This window comes from Pinus tabuliformis, chromosome 6, assembly GCF_031772625.1.
Source record: "Pinus tabuliformis cultivar Carrire ecotype Pingquan chromosome 6, CPIR1, whole genome shotgun sequence".
NCBI lineage: Eukaryota > Viridiplantae > Streptophyta > Pinopsida > Pinales > Pinaceae > Pinus > Pinus tabuliformis.
The window spans coordinates 1,390,269,779-1,390,279,963 of NC_142292.1; the positions used below are offsets into that span (position 1 = coordinate 1,390,269,779).

The 10,185-nt window shown below is 35.5% G+C and overlaps 1 pseudogene; it reads left to right on the forward strand.

The window, feature by feature from the left end:
- The first annotated feature begins 7,387 nt into the window (after positions 1–7,387).
- LOC149263815 (aspartic proteinase nepenthesin-2 pseudogene) lies at positions 7,388–8,837 on the forward strand (annotated as a pseudogene).
- Positions 8,838–10,185: the final 1,348 nt, after the last annotated feature.

Consider the following 10,185-nt stretch of genomic DNA (forward strand, 5'->3'; position numbering starts at 1 on the left):
CGCTATAAATTTTCTTCTGCAACATTTCAGACGCTACAAAAAAAACCATTTGCACTAAAATCGTTCTGATCCTCAGGTCCAAATTTTAGAGATTTTCACGCTACATCTGTGGAGATATGATCTGAGGAATTTGGCATTTTGCAGACTCTTGAATTACATTCAAAACAGGTGACCTGGGGAAAATCCTCATAACTTTTGTTTTTAGCATCAGATTACAATTTTGTAAGAAGTTACAGAAAGAGGACGGACTATAGTTTCCTGTGTATATTTTTTAGATCCGAAGGTCAACACAATGACACGTGGAACTTCATACAAGTTCTCTCTTCTAAAAAGGTACATAATCAGGTCATCTTGGGAGATTTTGCATAACTCTTTCTTGGAGAATCTAAATTCGAATAGACTGGTGGCATTGGAAAGCGGACAAAGAGGGCTACTGTAGATCGCAATTTCAAAACTTAAAGATCTGAAAGTACAAAGTTACAGTCGTTTCAAGATCGAGATCCTAAAATCAAGAAAAAGCAAGATGAGGAAGTTTGATGGCAAGGATTCGGTAAATTGGATACTACAGATGGAGAAATATTTTGATCTACATGGTGTACCACTATTACAAAAGGTATGTATTGCATCTTCATATTTAGAACAAGATCAATTTTTATGGTATAAAGGGCTTTTTTCTCGTAAAAGACTTGTTACATGGTCAATTTTCACAAAGGAAATTATAGCACATTATGAGAATACAAAGAGCAACACCTTCTTTAGAGAAACACCACAACAATTGGAAGAAAAAAGAGAAAAAGGGCTTTGTTACAGAGTGGAAAGCAAAATTATGGAAAAAAGGAATTCTACCCCTCACAACTATAAAGATGGAAGTGTTGTTTCTCCTAGCCTTCCACAACCTACAAGGGTTACACCAGAACAATTGGAAGAAAAAAGAGAAAAAGGGCTTTGTTACAATTGTGATCAAGAAAATGATCAAGAAACATCAAAAGAAGAGGATATATGCTAGGACCCAACCCCAGAGAAAGAAGAAATGAATCCACCATAACTTGTAAAGCATTGGCAAGAATTACCACTCCTCAAACTCTCAAGATAGAAGGACATATCAAGAAGAAAAAGGTTCAAGAAGTGAAAGATCACATCAAGAAAGAAGAAATGAATCCAACCATATCTTGTAATGCATTGACCGGAATTACCACTCATCAAACTATCCAAATAGAAGGACATATCAAGAAAAAAATGTTCAAGAAGTGAAAGATCACATCGAGCATCAAGAAATGAATCAGACCATATCTCGTAAAGCATTGGAAGAAATTACCACTCCTCAAACTCTCAAGATAAAAGTACATATCAAGAAGAAAAAGGTTCAAGCAGTGAAAGATCACATCTAGCATCAACAATAAGTTCTCCAAGTTTTAAAGGATAATGCCACTTTGGTGCAAAATCGAATGAAACAAAAAGTAGATCAACATCGTAGTGAAAAATGTTTTGATGTAGGTGATTGGGTATTTTTACTGCTACATCTCAAGCAAGCTATTTATGAGAACAAAATGTTGGCATTACTACATGCACTTAAGAAATGGCAACCTTACAGAATGGGAAGAAACTTCAAGGTAAAAATGGATCAAGATAGTCTTAGATACTTTTTAGAACAACTATTATCTTTAGAAGAACAAAAAAAATGGGTCACAAATATGTTGGTTATGACTTTGACATCATCTATAAGAAAGGGAAACAAAATTTTGTTGCATATGCACTCTCAAGAAAGGATGAGGATGTGGAAGCATTGTTTTGTGCTATTTCTATTATCCAACCAGATTGGATAAACAAAGCAAGGGATGAATGGAATAAGGATGAAGGAGTATGGCCACTCATTCGAAAGTTGCAGAAGATCCCAATTCAAACAATATTACCAAAACTTGAAGAGGAAGGAAAAATCATATTGGAACCTGGAGGAGTCATAGAAACAAGAAACTGGCAGCTACGAAATCGATCAATTTCAGAGTATCTCATCAAGTGGAAGAACTTACACGGTGAAGATTCCACATGGGAGGAGAAGAATTTTATACAGAAGCATTAAGAACTACTCAAGCATTGAAGACAACACTTTTTGAAGGAGAGGGGCATGTTAGGCCCCTATACTACTAGTGTAACCCCTTATTGTTATTAGTAAAACCCCCTTATTTTATTGTTGTACCCATGTAGTCCCCATATTGTTACTATTGTGCCCCATAGAAGCCAACTATTGTTATTATTGTTCCCTTACATTATTATTGTTATGTCAGCTCTGATTATATTATGACCTCTTAGACTCCTATATATAGAAAGGAGGTCTTTTCATTTGTATCATCCAAGAATTGTTCATTTGTGTAATGTAAAGGAGGTTGCCTCCTCGAAGACGCTGAATTCTAAGGTGTTCAACTATCTTTTCTATATTTTTGTTAGCTAGTTTCATAACATTTCGTATCAGAGCTTTGGATTCTAGGGTTTCGCTGCTCCGAACAGGTCATCGTGGCATTTGCGTTATAACTTTTCTTCTGCAACGTTTCAGACGCTACAAAAAAAACCCATTTGGGCCGAAATCGTTCTGAACCCTGGGTCCAAATTTTAGATATTTTCGTGCTACATTTGCAGAGATATGATCTGAGGAAGTTGGCCTTTTTGCAAAATCCCGAATTACATTCAAAATAGGTGACCTGGGGAAAATCCTCATAACTTTTGTTTCTAGCATCAGATTACAATTTCGTAAGAAGTTACAAAAAGAGGACACATTTTAGTTTCCTGTGTATATTTTTTAGATCTAAAGGTCAAAACAGTGACATATGGCACTTCATACAAGTTCTCTCTTCTTAAAAGGTATATAATCAGGTCATCTTGGGATATTGTGCATAACCCTTTCTTGGAGAATCTAAATTCGATCAGACTGGTGGCATTGGAAAGAGGACAGAGAGGGATACCGTAGGTCGCAATTTCAGAACTTAAAGATATGAAAGTACAGACTTACAGTCATTTCAAGATCGAGATCCTAAAATCAAGAAAAAGCAAGATGAGGAAGTTTGATGGCAAGGATCCGGTAAATTGGATACTACAGATGGAGAAATATTTTGATCTACATGGTGTACCACTATTACAAAAGGTATGTATTGCATCTTCATATTTAGAACAAGATCAAATTTTATGGTATAAAGGGCTTTGTTCTCGTAAACAACTTGTTACGTGGTCAATCATGGAGGAAATTATAGCACATTATGAGAATACAAAGAGCAACACCTTCTTTAGAGAAACACCACAACAATTGGAATAAAAAAGAGAAAAAGGGCTTTGTTACAAAGTGGAAAGCAAAATTATGGCAAAAAGGAATTCTACCCCTCACAACTATAAAGATGGAAGTGTTGTTTCTCCTAGCCTTCCACAACCTAAAAGGGTTACACCACAACAATTGGAAGAAAAAAGAGAAAAAGGGCTTTGTTACAATTGCGATAGCAAATGCACTAAAGGTCATAAGTGTTCTGAGAAGAAATTATTTTACATAGAGTATGAAGAGGAGGAAGAAAATGATCAAGAAACATCAAAATAAAAGGATATAGCTAGGACCCAACCCCAGAGAAAGAAGAAATGAATCCGACCATATCTTGTAAAGCATTGGCAAGAATTACCACTCCTCAAACTCTCAAGATAGAAGGACATATCAAGAAGAAAAAGGTTCAAGAAGTGAAAGATCACATCAATAAAGAAGAAATGAATCCAACCATATCTTGTAATGCATTGGCCAGAATTACCACTCCTCAAACTATTCAGATAGAAGGACATTTCAAGAAAAAAAATGTTCAAGAAGTGAAAGATCACATCGAGCATCAAGAAATGAATCCGACCATGTCTTGTAAAGCATTGGAAGAAATTACCACTCCTCAAACTCTCAAGATAGAAGAACATATCAGGAAGAAAAAGGTTCAAGCAGTGAAAGATCACATTGAGCATCAACAATAAGTTCTCCAACTTTTAAAGGATAATTCCACTTTGGTGCAAAATCGAATGAAACAACGGGTAGATAAACATCGTAGTGAAAAATGTTTTGATGTAGGTGATTGGGTATTTTTACTACTACATCTCAAGCAATCTATTTATGAGAAGGGAATATTGGCAATACTACATGCACTTAAGAAATGGTGACCTTACCAAATGGGAAGACACTTCAAGGTAAATATGGATCATTATAGTCTTAAATAACTTTTAGAACAACTATTATCTTTAGAAGACCAGAAAAAATGGGTCACAAATATGTTGTTTATGACTTTGACATCATATATAGAAAAGGGAAGCAAAATTTTGTTGCATACACACTCTCAAGAAAGGATGAGGATGTGGAAGCATTGTTTTGTGCTATTTCTGCTATCCAACCAGATTGGATAAATGAAGCAAGGGATGAATGGAAGAAGGACGAAGAAGTGTGGCCACTCATTCATAAGTTTCAGAAGATCCCAATTCAAACAATATTGCCAGAACTTGAAGAGGAAGGAAAAATCATATTGGAACCTGGAGCAGTCACAGAAACAAGAAACCGGCAGCTACGAAATTGATCAATTTCAGAGTATCTCATCAAGTGGAAGAACTTACATGCTGAAGATTCCACATGGGAGGAGAAGAATTTTATACAGAAACATCAAGAACTACTCAAGCATTGAGGACAACACTTTTTGAAGGAGAGGGGCATGTTAGGCCCCTATACTACTAGTGTAACCCCTTATTGTTATTAGTACAACACCCTTATTATATTGTTGTACTCATGTAGTCCCCATATTGTTACTATTGTGCCCCATAGAAGCCCACTATTGTTATTATTGTTCCCTTACATTATTATTGTTATGTCGGCTCTGATTATATTATGACCTCTTAGACTCCTATATATAGAAAGGAGGTATTTTCATTTGTATCATCCAAGAATTGTTCATTTGTGTAATGTAAAGGAGGTTGCCCCCTCGAAGAGGCTAAATTCTAAGGTGTTCAACTATCTTTTCTATCTTTTTTTGAGCTGGTTTCATAACAAACTTAGATTTTGTTAGTGAAAGAAATAAGAAATGATTGTATCTTGTAGATAAATATAAACTAGTTAGGATGGTGGTACAGCTAATTTATAAATTTTAAGGTCTTGACTATGCTCATTTGCAATATTTCATTATAGGAGGATAAAAATGTCCTTGTAACGTATAGTAGTAACCCTAAGGGAAAAACAACTTATCCCTATGAGATAAGGTGCTATGAGGATTCTAGACCGCATGGTAGTTAATTTATACGTCAACATCCTTGGGGTGGAACTTTTAGTGTGGTGTACTTTTTGGAGTGCATAGTAGCTCATTCAAAATATCTAAATGAGAAGTACAATTTTGTTGGGCTTGTGGTAACCCTAGGGCCACAAATGGCCAAAAAACATTGTTTAAGGAATAAGCATTACTTCAATAGTTTAGAACCTAAAAAACTATGACTAGAAACTATCAATATGGAGAACTATGTTTGGTCAATGGAAGAGTTGGGAAAGCAATGTTTTCCTTATAGATAATCCTCCTATTTTTCCACTCACCATTCTCAACATTTGTGTTGGTTCTTATGAGTGGAGTAAAAAACAATAGATTTGTTATACATATTTTGGCCATGCCAAGTAGCCTTGCATTCTTGATGAAGGTAAGACAAAATTGCATTTTAGATTTTTTACCTTCAAAACAATTTCTTATATAATCAATTGTGTGTACCTCCTCTTGAAGCCAAACATCTTATTATTAAAGAGACTCATGCTTCTACATATAGATTTTACTTTACCGAAACCTTGCATCACTTGCAATATTGTTATTTTCCCATCATAAATAAACAAAAAAAAAAAAATCAATTATGACACATCCAATCTTGTCAATTAAAATATTTTTATATCATGACCTTTGCCTACTCCTACTATACCTAAAAATATATACAAGTGAATTTTATTAACATTGTATTTATAACAATCCACACATTTGTTATCTTTAAATTTATTATATGAAACTTTTTAAATATTATAGTGATTATTCCCTGCACTGAATAACTTGCAACTTAGAATTAAATTCATGTTATCTTTATAACAACCCACTTACCCATGCCATCTTTAAATTTATTATATGAAACTTTTCAAATATTGTAGGGTTTATTCCTTGCACCTAATAACTTGCAACTTAGAATTAAATTCATGTTATCTTTATAACAACCCACTTACATATGCCATCTTTAAATTTATTATATGAAAATTTTCAAATATTGTAGGGTTTATTCCCTGCACCTAATAAGTTGCAACTTAGAATTCTCTAACCATGTTTTTGAGTCATCTTTGGGAACTTTTTAGGATTCCGCTCACCATAATCTATGATATATATTTTTTATTTTCTTGAGAATATTTTTTGGTCGCCAACTACTGCATTTCACTCTTAAACCAAAAAAAATCACACCCTAATTCATATCCTAATAATGTTGAACCAGGAGCACAAATAACGTGATAATATTTTATAGATATTTTATAGATTATTCCACACAACTATAATAGGGTAGTCCATGAATTGGAAAGTCTTTCTTATTCCAATGTGTCTTACAATTTTCACCCTATATTTCCATAGCTATGTCAATTCCCTCCCCAATAAGAGGATGAATAAAAGGCTTCTTCTTTACGAGATCGATTGGGTGAGACCCATAACGATTGGGTGAGATCCATAACGAAGTCCATTGTGTACTTGAGTAGGCTTAATTCAAGTATACATTAAGACATGTTTCACGCTAACTTCAAAAAAACAATAATTAAAGTTGGAAAGAATATATAACTTTATTGAAAATATAGCATTTAACCTAACTTATAAGTTATGGTTTATATACTAATTATATAATAGGTGAAGCAAAATGCATTGAAATTTAGCTTACAAAACAAACAACCAGTGACTTATTAAAAATGATCAACTTGATATTGTATGGACAATCCGATTGGAGAGAATGTTCGCTTTATCTCACCTTCTCTCACCATCCCAGATTTCCCGCCCAAGCCAATAGTTAAATACTGCAATATTTCGCATTAAGTTCCTTGTTTATGTGAGACAGGCGGGACCCAATTTATGAGATCTATTCTATGGAACAAATTGAGTGGCTAAATTTGATGGAGCCGTCATTAGGGTGGATTACATTACAAATTACAATGTTATTCCTTGGATGGAAGATATAAATTTATGATCTATATTGTTGTATGGACAACTTCCCTGCTACCATGACGATGGTACTGACTTGATACCTCAAATCTATATCAATGCAACGCCGTCGATTGGAATAGAACATGTCATCCCTTCATCCTCTTCCTGTTTACGTTACGAAATATTATTTCTCGATCGCTATGGCGAGAAAATCAGTATCCGCATCTCCTGTTACCTGCAAAGGCCACCTTCTTTTCCTTTTTCCTTTGTTATTGCTGTCTGTATTTTTTGATTTGATGGATTGCTTGCATGCGTTAAATTCGGTGCAACCGCTGAATGGATTGAGAATAGATATTGTGCGTGCAGATTCATTTACTTCAGCGAATGTCACATTCACAGAGCGCTGGAAACGTGCAGTCCATCGCAGTCACGAGAGACTTCAAAAGCTGCAGCTCATGTCTGGAAATAAATTTCAGGGTGATGCTCAAACGGCAGATATCCAGGCTCCAGTAAGCGCAGGAAATGAAGAATTTCTTATCAACATGGGAATTGGTATGCCTCCATTATCGTTTTCTGCAATTTTGGACACCGGGAGTGATCTAATATGGGCCCAGTGCAAGCCCTGTATTAATTGCTATCAACAATCAACTCCAGTCTATGATCCTTCGCGGTCATCCACTTACATTACAGTCCCCTGCACGGACTCCTTGTGCGTGGCTCTTCCGGCCTTTCTTTGCAACAATAATGGAGCCTGTAAATATAACTATACCTATGCTGACCAGTCCTTCACCCGCGGCATTCTTTCATTCGAGAACTTTGCATTTTCTTCTCAACCACTTCCTCGTATTGCGTTTGGTTGCGGCAACGACAATGGAGGAGTTGGCTTGCAAGGAAGTGGGGTAGTAGGCTTCGGACGAGGACCTCTCTCCTTGGTCTCACAGCTCGGCCCGTCGTTGGGAAATAGGTTTTCTTACTGTTTGGTTTCTGTAACTGATTCTCCCTCCAAAACCAGCCCTCTGTTTTTAGGTCACACTGCTAGCTTGAATGCCATGACAGTCAGTTCTACTCCTATTATTCAAAGCAGCGCAAATCCATCATTCTATTATCTATCATTGGAGGGAATCAGCGTTGGTGGCCAATCATTGAGTATCCCTGCTGGTACCTTTGATCTTCAACCTGATGGCTCTGGTGGACTTATCATTGACACTGGAACCACCTACAGCTTTCTGCCACGGACTGCTTATAACGCTGTCAAGGAAACGTTGAGGGCATCGGTTAATCTCCCACGGGCCAATGCCTCAAGCGTTAGCCTGGATTTCTGCTTTAACAAACAGGGCTCCTCAAATCCAAGTTTTCCTACTATGACATTCCATTTCAAGGGAGCAGATTACAATTTGGCCCCGGAGAATTACTTATTGGCTGTTGACAGTGACGTCATCTGCCTTGCAATGCTACCCATCACCAGTGACCTAGGCGGTCTTTCGATATTCGGTAATTTCCAGCAGCAGAATTATCAAATATTCTATGACAACGAACGCAACGTCCTCTCGTTTGCGCCCACGGTTTGTGACATCCTGTAGGTAACCAACCGCAGTTGCACCATATGTATTTCATATTACAATAAGTTTTCATTTCGGCAAAAAAATCATCCCCTACGTTCAACTAGATCGCCAAATTTTATCTTTTATGTTCGCAGACGAACCAAAATGTAACAGAGTTAGTCTGTGTAAACTTATAATAAGTAAATAATTATTATTATTATTTATTTATGAAGAGGAGTGGAGGTTAATTCCTTAACGTTGCTGGTTCGTTGTGTTCTTTCCGTTAATTTTTTTTTGTTAATTTAAGATGAGTTTTTGATATGATATGAACTAGTACGGAGACTTGAGTTTTTTTATATAGTTAATTGATTAAATAATGATAAAAATAATGAAGGGAGTGGAGCTGAATTCATGAATGTTGTTGGTTGGCTGCAATGGTTATGAAAGACTTGAAAAAAAGGAAATGAATCTTTTTTATAATTCGAAGAAAAAGGGGTTAGAAGATATATCATAATTATAAAAGTAAATTTTAATATTAATTGATACGAAATAAAAAAATAAAATTTGATAATGTAAATTGTTTTTATTATTGATCAACTATAATATTATATATATAAGAAAAATTGTTTTAGGGAAATTATTTTGGACACACAATTAGTTGGTTAAGAAAATATTTTAATCACACATAAAACTAGGGAAACCACTCTTATAGAATAAAAACATACTCTTTTACATAGAAAGTCACAACTGAGACAAGTAAAAATTACATTTTCCAACACTCCCCCTTAATGATCACTTGTCTCCATATCAATATGCAAGATCTATATCTGGTCCAGTCTTGTAATTACACCTTGTACCTTGTTCATGTAATTGTCGATGTCCATATGAAAGAACAACCATCTACCGAAAAACAGGGGTTCCAATCGCAGCAACCGCTAGTCTACTAGGAAGTCCTTCACATACATGGTTCATCCAACCTCTCGATGAACTCCCCCTAAATATAAAATTTCACCTCATGGAGTCTAAAACCAATACTGGCCACCCAAGTATATCCATCCTGCATGACACACGCTTCTAGGGTGTTAAAACTCTCTAATAGAGGGAACACATTACAAAGGGTATGCATGCCTCTCTAGGTCTTACAAAAGGTACATAAAACCTTTCAATGACCACAACTAACCATTATAAAACAATATATGACATGTAGATTTTCTCTAGTTACAATATGTGACTCATAATGCACTATGATCATGAGTTTATTCCACAAACTTTAACTGGTTGTCCATCATCCTTTAATCTTTGATGCAAATTTTCATGTCTTCATCATATCTGGTTTTTAAGCATTTCTGCAAATAAAATTGTCTACTGTTGAAATGGCCAATTCCAACATAGTGGTGACAATAGTTGGCCAAACTAAATGTCACTAGATTCTTTAAACCAAATTTACATTAATGATT